The sequence below is a fragment of the Lissotriton vulgaris genome, chromosome 11, assembly GCF_964263255.1.
Source record: "Lissotriton vulgaris chromosome 11, aLisVul1.2, whole genome shotgun sequence".
Taxonomy (NCBI): domain Eukaryota; kingdom Metazoa; phylum Chordata; class Amphibia; order Caudata; family Salamandridae; genus Lissotriton; species Lissotriton vulgaris.
The window spans coordinates 495,804,797-495,818,213 of NC_141699.1; the positions used below are offsets into that span (position 1 = coordinate 495,804,797).

At 42.8% G+C, this 13,417-nt stretch overlaps 1 long non-coding RNA gene across 1 annotated transcript; it reads right to left on the reverse strand.

The window, feature by feature from the left end:
- Positions 1-2,178: 2,178 nt before the first annotated feature.
- On the reverse strand, positions 2,179-7,975 carry LOC147682153 (uncharacterized). Its single transcript, XR_015300923.1, has 2 exons — positions 7,191-7,975; positions 2,179-4,975 (listed from the first exon to the last, which is right to left on the reverse strand). It is a non-coding gene; the product is annotated as an uncharacterized LOC147682153 (long non-coding RNA).
- Between the last annotated feature and the right edge of the window lie 5,442 nt (positions 7,976-13,417).

The window sequence follows — 13,417 nt, forward strand, 5'->3', positions numbered from 1 at the left end:
ACAAGACAGTTCAGTCAATACCTCGGGCTTACGTTCGCCAATAATCGCAGTAAACATTGCAAAGGCCTTCGCCCAATTTGTTATCGTCTCCTCCACCCTAAACTCCGCCATTTTTGCGCGCCAGACGCTCGGGTGCCACAAATCTTTCTGTGATTTAGCATATTCCATCTCGCGATGGTCAGTTAATAACGAAAACATATTGACATACTTGTCTGCCCATATCAATTCTTTTGTGGCAATCGAGACATGTTGTACAACCCTCTCCCGCCTTGAGGGTAATGAGCCCTCCCCCGCCAGCGGCAAAGCGAGCTTACCCGGTTCGGTTGTTGTTCCCGCCGTTTTCTCGCGACCAGCCGCCGGTCCTTCCGGTATCACCTGTGGGGAAACAAGAGGAAGATTCGCCTTCACGGCATCTCGCGACTGCCGCAACTGCTGGATTAGTAACTTGGCCTCTTGGGCCGTGTCTCCGGGCGCCGTAGCACCCCCTGCCTTCTTATTGAGCCATGCGGCCAACTGGGTGGCCAATTCAGGAGGCATATCCTCATCGTTAGCGGGCGTAATCACAACCGGGATCGGTTGACCCGCGTCTGGGATTGGTACCGGGTCATTAGCTGGTGTGACCGGGGGGACCTCAGGGACAGGAACCTCCCCTGCAACCGCCCTCCTCTTGACCCGTTTCCCTCTACCCTCGGGGACGATTCCCGGCAAGGCCGGGCCTATTACCTTCTTAGGGTTACCAGGCTTGTTCATTGCAGCCAGTTGCTTTTTGACGACCGCCAAATCTCGACCAAGCGCTGGGACTTGTCCGACTTTTCGTTCCATGCCCGCTATCCGGTTCACCAACATGCGTAGCACCTTGTCTGTCTCGGAACCCTTTCCTGCCTTCTTGCCAGACATGGTTTCGATTATCCGCTCCGAGTTGATCAACACGGTCCTGGATTCTTCGCCTTAAAGCCGCTGAAAGAGAAACACAAGAATTACAAGTTCTCAAAATTGCTCCTTGTTCCGTCGAGGGCTCACGAGCAACGAGTGGGTGCAACCTTCAGAGCACAGGAACAAGAGGACGCTTCTTCGGATTCCCGCTCTACTTATTCTTCTTTGGGAGGGCGTGTACCCTCCTCCGGTACGCCTACTGGGCGTGGCCATCGGTGTAGGTGTCTAGGACAACCCCTCTTGGGCGGGAAAAGGCGCGCCCCGGCTACGCCGCTTCGGGCATACCAGCCGAGACACGCCCCCCGCCCAAAATGGTTTCCCGGTAGGATCGGGGCACCCAACCATACGTTCGGGGGGACCGAGTGGTCGCCCCTTTCCATATGTCCTCGGAGAGGAAGATGTTCTTTCCCACAAGGTACAATGACACAGACTACAGCTAATAAGGCATCAGTGTTTTGTTTTGTTTGGACTTTACAGGCATTGCAGAGTTGATGGTTAACAGAAGGTTGTGAGGTAGTGCATGATATAATGATATTCTCTGCACATATAACAGCAAAGTCGTGCATTTTGCCACAGTGATCAGCAATACATTTTCCAATTTCATGCCAATTATTAGATCCCTTGCTGATCAGATTTTCAGTGTCACGTGGATTAACAGTGCACTATGTACACATAGGACACCATCCTCTACTTTGCTGTAACTTAAGAATGGCCACTTAAATAATACATCTCCTATTTCTCTCAGTAGAAATTAAGGGCTATATGTATCAAGCCAAATTGACAACGCAAACGCCGAAATTCGCAGAATGTCAGCGTTTGCGAATGCAATTTGGACTAATGGTATGTGTCAAGGAAATCTGCTTGCAAAATAAGGAATTGCAAAATTAGCGATTCCCTATTTTGCGATTGCATTTAAGGAATCGCAAATTTTGCGATTCCTTAAATGCAATGTAAGAAGCCAAAAAAAATGCTCAAATTGGCCATAAGGAATCGCAAATTACCACCAACTTCTAGTTGGTGGTAAGTTGCAAATTCCTTGAAAAATGCATAGTTTTGCATTTTGCAAAGTGCCATGTGACAAACATACATGCCCTTAGGGCATGTATTTGCGCCACATGTGCACCCATGCATATTTCAGGGGTGCAACAGGGTGTGAAGAAAAGTGAAAAATGACTCACTCTCCCCACCAGGGATCTATCCAGCAGTTTGCATAATAAAGCAGCATAGGAATTGACAGCCAATCTGTAAAATTAAAAGACATCTTTATTATAATTAATTATGAGGCTTCGTCGTCCAACCGTAGTTTTACAATTGAAAGAGGGAGCCTGCCTGAGCTTTCTCAGACAGGCCTTTTATACAAAAAGTTTGCCCCTAGGCTCACATTCTTGCTGTGAAACACATCATTGTAGGTCGCTCCCATGGTACCATAACAAAGCAGGCTATAATTATGAATTCCATTCTACTTGCCCAAACTGACCAACCCATCTTCCATCATGAACATATGTCAAACTTCACATATTTTTCTGTGCAGGCCGGATAAGCTCACAATAGATCTGGTTTCCTCCCCATCATATAAACAGTCACCTCCCCATTGTAAAAGCCCAGGAGCAGAGAAACAGAGCCAGGTGTGGAAGATAGAAATGTAGGATAAGGGATGCTTGTGGGTCATAAACAGGCATGGCTACTGTATTCGGCCTTCTAATCTTGCTCAGGCCAATGTACACAACAAGTTGCTCAGATCTTTAATATAGATTGACTAGAGGGCATGGACTGGTTTGGTGAGGCCAACATCACGTAGGCAGATTCAGCCTGTTCAGGTCAAATGGGAGTCAGGAAGAACTCAAGCTAAGGAATACGTGTCCTTTAAGAATCATTGGCTCATGTATATGCCTATGTAAAGGGCAACAACTAAAATGGACGCTTGTTCACAACCTAGAGCCTGTGGGCTCAGAATGAATTTGCCAATAACTCCTGCATGCATCATTGTATCGTGATGAAAATACACAGGCATAATGTCCTGATCATTACCGGTCTATTGATACCAAATTCGTCGTGGTATGATGATATTTTCTGCACGAGTGTTTAGGCCTTGGTACACCATTATGGCAGGGTCCGGAATTTTCAGAACCACAGACGCTCCTTTTGCCCTTTATATAGGCAATAACCTAAACCCATGTCAGTCTGAATCTAGGTCTATACTTATCAGATCATCAAGGGGTTGCTGTAGTATTATCTTACGACTTAGCAACTCTCTCGGGACAAGTCTTCTTACACACGTAGTGGTACAAAGGCCATATATGGCAGGACCAAATAGTGAACACCTCTATCTGTAGTATGTGGTATAAGATCACCCACCCAACAATTAGTGGTGTTCTAGTGTTGATGTAGAAGCTGTACAGAAGGGTCTATCAGTAAACTCTGGCCTAACCAATGTATGTTCAGGTAAAACATGAAAGTCATGTGAAGAAACAGTGAAGAAAGAAAGAGTATGTTGGGAAGTTGGTGCAGATGTCAATTGTGTAGAAGAAACAAACCAAAATATAGTAGCCAATAAAATACATAAAAGTATTAAAATAGATAGAGCTATACCACTCTTAGAGAACAATATTCTATAATTTTGGTTTTTCATCTCTTGCTTTTTATCGTCATTCCTCAATACAATCTCCATTTTCTAATGTCGCTCACGCGATCTTGATAGAGTACTTCAGCTGTGATTATTAGCAGGTCATAGGGACACTGCAAGTCCTGCAGGCCTACTGCCACTACTCAGGTCACAAACTGAACCGTTGGTACTCCTACGTGACCCTGCAACTGGCAAATGGTAACCAATCAAAAATTTAACAAAAAAAACCATAATACAATTTCAGAAAAAGCAAGAGAAAAAGAAAAACAAAAGTCAAATGCAAAATACTTGCACAATCCTAAACAAAAAGCAAATCCTAGAATTTAATAACATTTTATATAGCTTCCTATGCATTTCAGTAATCTATTATATGTTCAAGTGAAACAGTGGCGTTCCTGATCAATGCTCTCAGATGAAAAAGGGATACACTTCCACAGAGAGACTTCATTCTGCTTTTACTAAACAGAATAGTACTTTAAAACAAATGCCAGCAAAGCAGCAAAAATTAGTTTCCAAACTCCAATTCTATGCAAGCTCACAGAAAATACCCAGAGTCCGCCAAAGCCTCTCATTGCAGGCTTCTATTGTCCATCAAATCCGCTTCCAGTGTCTTCTTCGCGTTGGGCCTCTTCAATTCAGGCTTTTTCATGAGAAGACAATACTGTTTAGTACGAGTGCCCTCCGGGCAAACACTCACAGCTCACTCGAAAGTCTCAATGTCTTAAAACAATGCACCAGTGTCTCTTCTCTGTGACACCTCAGGAAATGTGCTCTTCATTGATCAAGGGCACAAAACATCTTGTGCAGAAACAAGCATCACTGAGAATCAACCTCTCAAGATCAGTAACTCCTTTCAGACTCCAACACTCATCAATTAGTGTCAGAGGACGATCAAGCTGCTCTTCTCATGGGCACCGGAATGTAGTGCCTTTTCCAAACTTGGATTCTCAGGTGCACTGCCTTTCTGCTGGAGCAAAGGGAAAATAGGTGTGTGTGGGGAAAGGCCAAAAACTCAGGCCAAGGGGGTCAGGGGACCGCGCGCTGTCAGAGGTTCAAGCACATGACAGTTTGAACAAATTGCACAAAGTGGATGACAGTCCTGCCATCAAAAGCAGGGATCCTCCGCATCTTTGCATTGAACTTCTGAGGCAAAACAGAAAATCAGCTCCTTTTTTCTTTTCTTTTCACAACGCCTTCTGATGAAACAAATGGCTTGCTTAGGAGGTACCACTGGAGGCACGCTGATGACCGCTGTCCATGCTGATGACCGCTGCCCACGCTGCTGATTGCTGTCAGGAATTGCAGGGCCAAGAAGTCTGTAGTCGTCTGCCATGTTTACTGATGGGGAGTGGGTTTAGTGTTGATCACAGGTCTGCAGGGAATCACTCTTCCTTTGACTCTGGAAAATCCAGCAGGACCCTAGTGATGTGGCAAGTGTAACACAATTGTTAGTTTCCTTCAAGTCAGATATAAAAACAGTTAAGCAAGTGGCCTGAATACTGCAAAGGAGTGGCAATACAACATGGGAACCAAAATGGATGCCCTCACACAGTGGCATTGTCTAATGGGGTACATTATTTAATGGGGTAAACACATATTCTCCTTAATGATGAAGCCTAGGTATTCCTAAACTCCTTATCTAGAGCATCTCAAATAGAGCAATGACATAATACACATTATCAAGGACATGAAGAAGTCCCTTCTTTAAACAATGTGCATCAAATGCGCTATGTAATACAAAGGCTAATGATCAACTGTGCAGACAAAAGGACAAGAACTAGAGAGTCCTGGTATCTGCATGATTAGAACACATCTTATTAAAAAATTGAAACAGCAGAAACAGAAGGGAACTGAAAAATTAAAAAATAGACATTAAAAATATGTCGTACTAAAAAAGAATGTAAACTTGAGATATCTCCTATTGAGATGGAAAATCTCCTATTGAGATGGAAAACTTGTATTGGGTCATTTAACCAGGCTATCACTATCCTGACAGTCAGTCTGAAAAAGACATTTGAAGTGGGCCTAAAGTAAATTCTTGAAAATTAGTCTCATCAATCAAAAGGGAATGTATGTGGAACATGAACAATACACCCATAATAATAAATGGGCTGACTGGTGACAGGAAGATGGAGAAGGGAAAAATGGAAGTAGGACACAACTAAAATCTTCAATAACTCAACATGATGCAACATTGGTCAGGGAAAAAGCAAAAAGAAAAATCTATAGGAAGGACAAGAGTTTGCTTGGGTGGCCTAAGGCATGTGACACAGCACCAAGAGCACGGGGATACATGGAAAGACCAATGTTACAGAATTCTAACTCTACCGCTGACAATCTATACCCTACACGATAATTCTAACTAATGTTCAGTTGTCTCTTCAGCGAAAAAAAATGAATCCATAGGCTTATTCAGGAATCAAAAAATGCGATCAAAAAAAATGCGATATCAAAATTAGGCCACCTTTAGTCACGGATCTATAATTCCATCCTTAGGCCCAATCAAGGATACATAAATGCAGAGCTGCCTGTCCTTAAGGAAAAAGGCAGTTAAGTGACTAACAACGGATGGCAATCTATGATCCAGTATATCATTTTAGTTTTCTTAAAAAAATTATTACAGCCAAATTTAGGCGTGCACTGGAAAAACTGCTGCCTTACTGCTCACAGTATGAGATCCATATCTGTGAAAATTTATCTTAATACAAATTCATCCAAATTATTGTGAAACAATGCATATCGTCATATGTGTTCTTTCACAACAAAAACGGGAACTTGTAATTCAAAGTAGCACCATAGAACAGAACATACACAAAAAACATTAAAAAAATAAATACACATATCAAGCCATCTCAAGCCATAAGATATACCTGCTGTATATCAAGCACAAGGAAAAACAGCCCAGACAAACAAACAGCATATATGAATAAACGGTCATGCATAATACCATGGCACATGCCCTTCTTTTGACAGCAGGGCATCAGGTAATTGATACTCTGCAGTCAACTATAATGTTGCTGTATCAAATAACGCGTTTCAATGGACCAAATGTACAAATGAAACATAAACACACACATTTTTTCTTAAAGAAATTACGCAAAAAAAACATTTCTCTTCAACCAGCCAACTCACGTGTCTTGTGAATTAATCCATGAATTATCTGTAGGAAGAAGCAGAAAAGATACACAACACACACATTTCTTATAATACAACATCAATTTTAACCCTTTTTATCAGACTACAAAACATGGCACAACGTGACATACAAAAACTTTTCATTACTTACCTGTAACCTATTTTCCATGTACCTTGCAAAAACGCGCATTCTCACTCAGGCCTAAGGCCTTTAAGTTGCAGAATTTTGGGGAAGGGCTTCTACTTATTGCCTATCTAAAACTCAATGTAACACTTCGTTTTTCTTTTTGTCAAATAAACTTAACTAAAAAAAATGAGTTCCTAGCATGGAGACACACATATACCAGTTCTACAGATCATGTAGCAGAATGTTTGATATTTGTTTTCTCAAAGAAATCACTTTTGCATTTGCCCTTTTTAAATCATGTTCCTTCATTTTACACAGTGCTTAATTTGTAAGACATGAAGTGCAGGTGCTACAATTTTGCATGAGGAATACCTTTCCTATTTGTTTATTATCTCAGATGTGCGCTTTTAACGCAGATGTAATGTGAATGCGGCAAATGAGAACAAGCCAGCCTGCAATGAATGAAGGTTACAGATTTAAATCATATACAATCAACTACATCTCATATAAAGCGCTTGTGTGCAGCATTTTGAAAGCAACTGGGAGCTATGCAAACCACGTGTGGTGTTCCTTTTATTATTATTAGTGGGATGCAATGCTGTGTCAACCCTGCCGTATTTCTAATTTGAGATAAATGTGCTGATGACATAATTTACAGAACAACAAGCGTTTTGTGGGAACATGCTGGAGCTATTATTTATTCTTTGGCTAAAATGCAATCATCATTGCTGTACATGGCCCTGCATCCTCTGCTCATTTTAGTTCAAAAAAACAAAAACCCCATCCCAGCTAATGTCAAATTTGTAACACTTTAAGAAGACACTTTTAAACAAGTCAGGCTATTCAAGTGACCTCAGGTCAGGACCGTGGCATGGGCAGGTATTTAAATACAAAGAGGCAGCTGATGCATGCTTAACCATGTCATGCTGCATTCCACAGGCAAGGCCCTAATTAAAAGGTCACAAATGTCAACAAGACAGCCTTACAAGATAACATCTCGGCCGGCCGCTACTGCTGGAAACACGTTATACAGGTTCTGCCAGTCCCCTGCTCCTGGTAACTGAAGCTGACAAGGCCAGTAGGTTTTAACCATTTCCACATAACCTGCAATATTTCACTATATTTAAAATAATTTCTATGACACATTGCCTCGCTGAATCCTAAGAAGGCACAACCTGCAAACATATATATATTAAGATCTAAATGTATGTATTTACTAAAGAGACACTTTAAAAAGGGGCCCTGAAACCATTTAAAACAGTCTATTTATCTGAAAATCGACTTTAGTATTCTGGATACTAAGAAATAAATATTCTAAAATTTTATTGGTTAATGGGTATTACTAGAATGTCTACTATCCAATTTACGAGAAATGCTTTTGAAAATACTAAGTTATACCTTATAGAAATGAGCTTGTTTGCGCCTGGGGTAAGGGAAATTGCGCACAGAAGTGTTTGGTCATTTTCGTGGTACAACATAACTTAAATCAAACATTTTAATGCTAGGGGGTCATAGCATGAGTGTTAAGCTTCACAAATATTAAAAAACGATTTTTGTAGCACTTGTTTTTAATAATTATTTTTCATAATTAATAAAAAAAAATTCTAATGAAGCCTAATTATTGCTATTTGTGACTGTTCTACTTATAAAACGCTCACTACATCCCTTGCCTATTAATTAGATACATATTAACACACAAGCCTAGGCGCAGCTGCCTAACTGGGAATGCGTGAGATGATTGCGCCACATTTATTTAAAAAGGACTGTTTGCAAAATTCCACCACCCGTGTTTAACTAGAGAGGTGCTAGCTGAAAGAACTGAAAGAACATTCTTATTAGATATACTACAGCTGAAAAGACTTGGCTGCGAACATCTAACACCGTGCATTTAAGTGAAAATGCTGCACATTAATTTATTTTTGCAGAAACATGTAATTTCGTTTTTTCAATTTTGTTTTCTTTGGAGCCTTATTTACATCTATTGAACGTGACCCATACACATACATACATTGAGCTCATTCCAGACACAAAACAGAAGGGGGGTCAAACACTCAGGACACACAAAACAGCGCACTCTAACCATTTCTTGTACATAGCGCCGTTCTTGTACATAGCGCCGTCGCAATGTACAAGAAAACCTTCAAACAACATAGACATTTAACAGCCTAAAGACTGTGTTCAAAAATAACCTGCCAAAACTAGTTGTAAACCATATTTACAACAAAAACGTTTTAGTTCCTATTTTTTTTAAATTCTTCAACAGATTTCCAGAAGGCTGCAAAAGAGACAGCCTCACAGACCTTTAAAGAGAGCTCATAAATTGGAGTTCCAACTGGAGGTATCAGACGCGAATCCTCCAACCGGGAATCCTTTGTTGCAACCTAGTCAATACTAATACCAAACAAAATACCGCGACCAGGCATCTGCGCTCACTAGTCGGGTTTCAAACTTCATGGGGCTATCTCCAACGATATACACGCAAATGTACGTGACCCACGGTTTTTGAATACTGCAGTGTTCAAATAAAACCAAGGAACCAATACTGAGGAAGATTATCCAACGATAATCTGAACCACAGCAACCAAAAGGCCTACCAACTGAACCAAAATGTACCGGTACCCAAACCAAAGCGTCACATTTCTGCGACCAATAAATAACTAAGGACTGCGTCACATTTCTGCGACCAATAAATAACCAAGGACTCAGAACCAAAAAAGGACTGGGAGCGACCCATTTTTATTCTTCAACTAAAACAGATGGAGAAAATATCTCTTCAACTGCCTATACAAATTGCAATTTGCATATACACAAATATTTATTCAAATTGTAACTGTCAATTCCCCACTGCACTAACAGTCTGTTAAAAAATACTTACAGCAAAAAAAAAAAATGGGTTCCTTAGTCAGGAGTGACATCTTTAGGAGAGTTTTAAGTCAGAAAAATCAAAAAAACGTACTGTGCCACAGAGACAGATAATCCCCCAGAAAACCCTGTGCCCAGAGTACCTCTTTTTGGTAGAATTCTGTCCTGCCTCCAGTAGTCTTTCCATCCTTTGACAAAACACTCCTGCAGATAACCACTCCATGATAAGGCCCCACGTTGGGCGCCAACTGAAGAAAAGTGAAAAATGACTCACTCTCCCCACCAGGGATCTATCCAGCAGTTTGCATAATAAAGCAGCATAGGAATTGACAGCCAATCTGTAAAATTAAAAGACATCTTTATTATAATTAATTATGAGGCTTCGTCGTCCAACCGTAGTTTTACAATTGAAAGAGGGAGCCTGCCTGAGCTTTCTCAGACAGGCCTTTTATACAAAAAGTTTGCCCCTAGGCTCACATTCTTGCTGTGAAACACATCATTGTAGGTCGCTCCCATGGTACCATAACAAAGCAGGCTATAATTATGAATTCCATTCTACTTGCCCAAACTGACCAACCCATCTTCCATCATGAACATATGTCAAACTTCACATATTTTTCTGTGCAGGCCGGATAAGCTCACAATAGATCTGGTTTCCTCCCCATCATATAAACAGTCACCTCCCCATTGTAAAAGCCCAGGAGCAGAGAAACAGAGCCAGGTGTGGAAGATAGAAATGTAGGATAAGGGATGCTTGTGGGTCATAAACAGGCATGGCTACTGTATTCGGCCTTCTAATCTTGCTCAGGCCAATGTACACAACAAGTTGCTCAGATCTTTAATATAGATTGACTAGAGGGCATGGACTGGTTTGGTGAGGCCAACATCACGTAGGCAGATTCAGCCTGTTCAGGTCAAATGGGAGTCAGGAAGAACTCAAGCTAAGGAATACGTGTCCTTTAAGAATCATTGGCTCATGTATATGCCTATGTAAAGGGCAACAACTAAAATGGACGCTTGTTCACAACCTAGAGCCTGTGGGCTCAGAATGAATTTGCCAATAACTCCTGCATGCATCATTGTATCGTGATGAAAATACACAGGCATAATGTCCTGATCATTACCGGTCTATTGATACCAAATTCGTCGTGGTATGATGATATTTTCTGCACGAGTGTTTAGGCCTTGGTACACCATTATGGCAGGGTCCGGAATTTTCAGAACCACAGGTGTCCTTTGGACACCCCTGCACCCTTGAAAATATTCTCAATTTGCGATTAGCAAATTGCGAATCGCAAATTTCCCATTCATTCCTATGGGCCTCCTGGCCCATAGAAATGAATGGGAAAGTATTCCTTAATTGCGAATTTGCTAAAAAATTGCGATTTTCTTGATACATGGCAATTAGCGATTCTGAAATAGCGATTTCTTAAAAATCGCTATTACAGAATCGCTAATTGCTACCTTCATACATATGGCCCTTAATGATGAAAAATTCAATTTTTGCTGTTGGAGTAGTAGCTTTTCAGTTTCAAGTAAATGTGCCCTCTTTTCCAAAAAGTGGCAGGGATCATATGGCCGCGATACCCGCCACCCCCTCTCAACACACTCCCCAAGGATGGGAAACCGGAAACAGTTCTGAACTTTTGGAAGACGGGAGGGAGTGACCCTCCCGGCCGTATTTATTAAAATATGAAACAAAATTAAAACATTAAAATAACAGTTTCATATTATGTACAATTTCATTACCACATTGCGATGTTTTGGCTGACCTTAACATATTCTCTAATACAAAGGTTCTCCTAGCCGAACTAACATCCTACAAAACATTAACTTGAAATTTTGAAATTGTACATCCTAACGTTTAAGGGCCAACGGCAAGGTCGTAACCGGTGTCAAGATCCCTAAACCCGAAATATCTATCCCCCTCACTTGTGAGGGGCGACCGCACAGAGGTGTACCTCAAGTGCAACTACCAATTTCCCTTGACTTGACGGGGGCCCCAATAAACTCGACGCCACTTAAAGGTCGTTCGAGGACTCGTGTGAGGTATCTAGAAGGTAGCGTAGACCCCCTCCCACACCCCACACAACTTACCACATCTGCCGTCGCAGATATCCTGGCCCCGGGAAATTCCCCAGGAGGGGGCTGTAGCCCCTCCTACCCAGGAAGGGGCCTTGACCGCCTTTCCTTTCCTTTCGGCGTCCCATCCTTAGAAGGGACCGCCTACCCGTTGAGGGGCCAATGGCCACCTCCCTCGAGCGCTCCCATCCGTAATGGGTGACGCCCACTCATAGGGATCTACCAATTAGTGCTCACCGATCATGACCTTACCGCCCGACCAAAAAAATAAATACGACAATTTAACTAATTACTCAATTACAAAACAACCATAAATCATTTCACGTATGATTACTGATCCATACTTAGTGCAGAATTCCTTCATTTGAAAACATATTGTAGCTGACCATTCTTTATTGCATACTAAAAATTAACACGACAATCACCACAACCTGCAAAAAATAGAATTACCACATCAAAACTTTATTCAAAACAACTGGCTGTCCTCAGGGGCTGGTGGGTGGGTTCAAAATTGGCTCTTCGTTCCGTCTCGAGCTCACGTGCAGCGAGGGGGTGCAGCTTCAGAGCACAGGAACAAGAGGATGCGTTCTTGGCTTGTTGCTCCTTTTATCCGTCTTCAGGGCGGGCGTAAACCCGCCCCTGCCTGCCTTTTGGGCGTGGCCAGCCGCGTCAGTGTCTAGGCCAGCCCACTCGAGGGCGGGAAACAGCGCGCCCCGGCTACGCCGCTTCGGGCATACCAGCCGAGGCTCGCCTCCCGCCCTAAAATGGCTTCCCGGGGGGCTCGTGGTACTCGGCCATACGTTCGGGGGGACCGAATGGTCGCCCCTTTCCATATGGCCGCGATACCCGCCACCCCCTCTCAACACACTCCCCAAGGATGGGAAACCGGAAACAGTTCTGAACTTTTGGAAGACGGGAGGGAGTGACCCTCCCGGCCGTATTTATTAAAATATGAAACAAAATTAAAACATTAAAATAACAGTTTCATATTATGTACAATTTCATTACCACATTGCGATGTTTTGGCTGACCTTTACATATTCTCTAATACAAAGGTTCTCCTAGCCGAACTAACATCCTACAAAACATTAACTTGAAATTTTGAAATTGTACATCCTAACGTTTAAGGGCCAACGGCAAGGTCGTAACCGGTGTCAAGATCCCTAAACCCGAAATATCTATCCCCCTCACTTGTGAGGGGCGACCGCACAGAGGTGTACCTCAAGTGCAACTACCAATTTCCCTTGACTTGACGGGGGCCCCAATAAACTCGACGCCACTTAAAGGTCGTTCGAGGACTCGTGTGAGGTATCTAGAAGGTAGCGTAGACCCCCTCCCACACCCCACACAACTTACCACATCTGCCGTCGCAGATATCCTGGCCCCGGGAAATTCCCCAGGAGGGGGCTGTAGCCCCTCCTACCCAGGAAGGGGCCTTGACCGCCTTTCCTTTCCTTTCGGCGTCCAATCCTTAGAAGGGACCGCCTACCCGTTGAGGGGCCAATGGCCACCTCCCTCGAGCGCTCCCATCCGTAATGGGTGACGCCCACTCATAGGGATCTACCAATTAGTGCTCACCGATCATGACCTTACCGCCACAGGCCGGATAGTTGACCGGCTATCCGGACCCCCCACACTCCTACCTAAAGGTCATG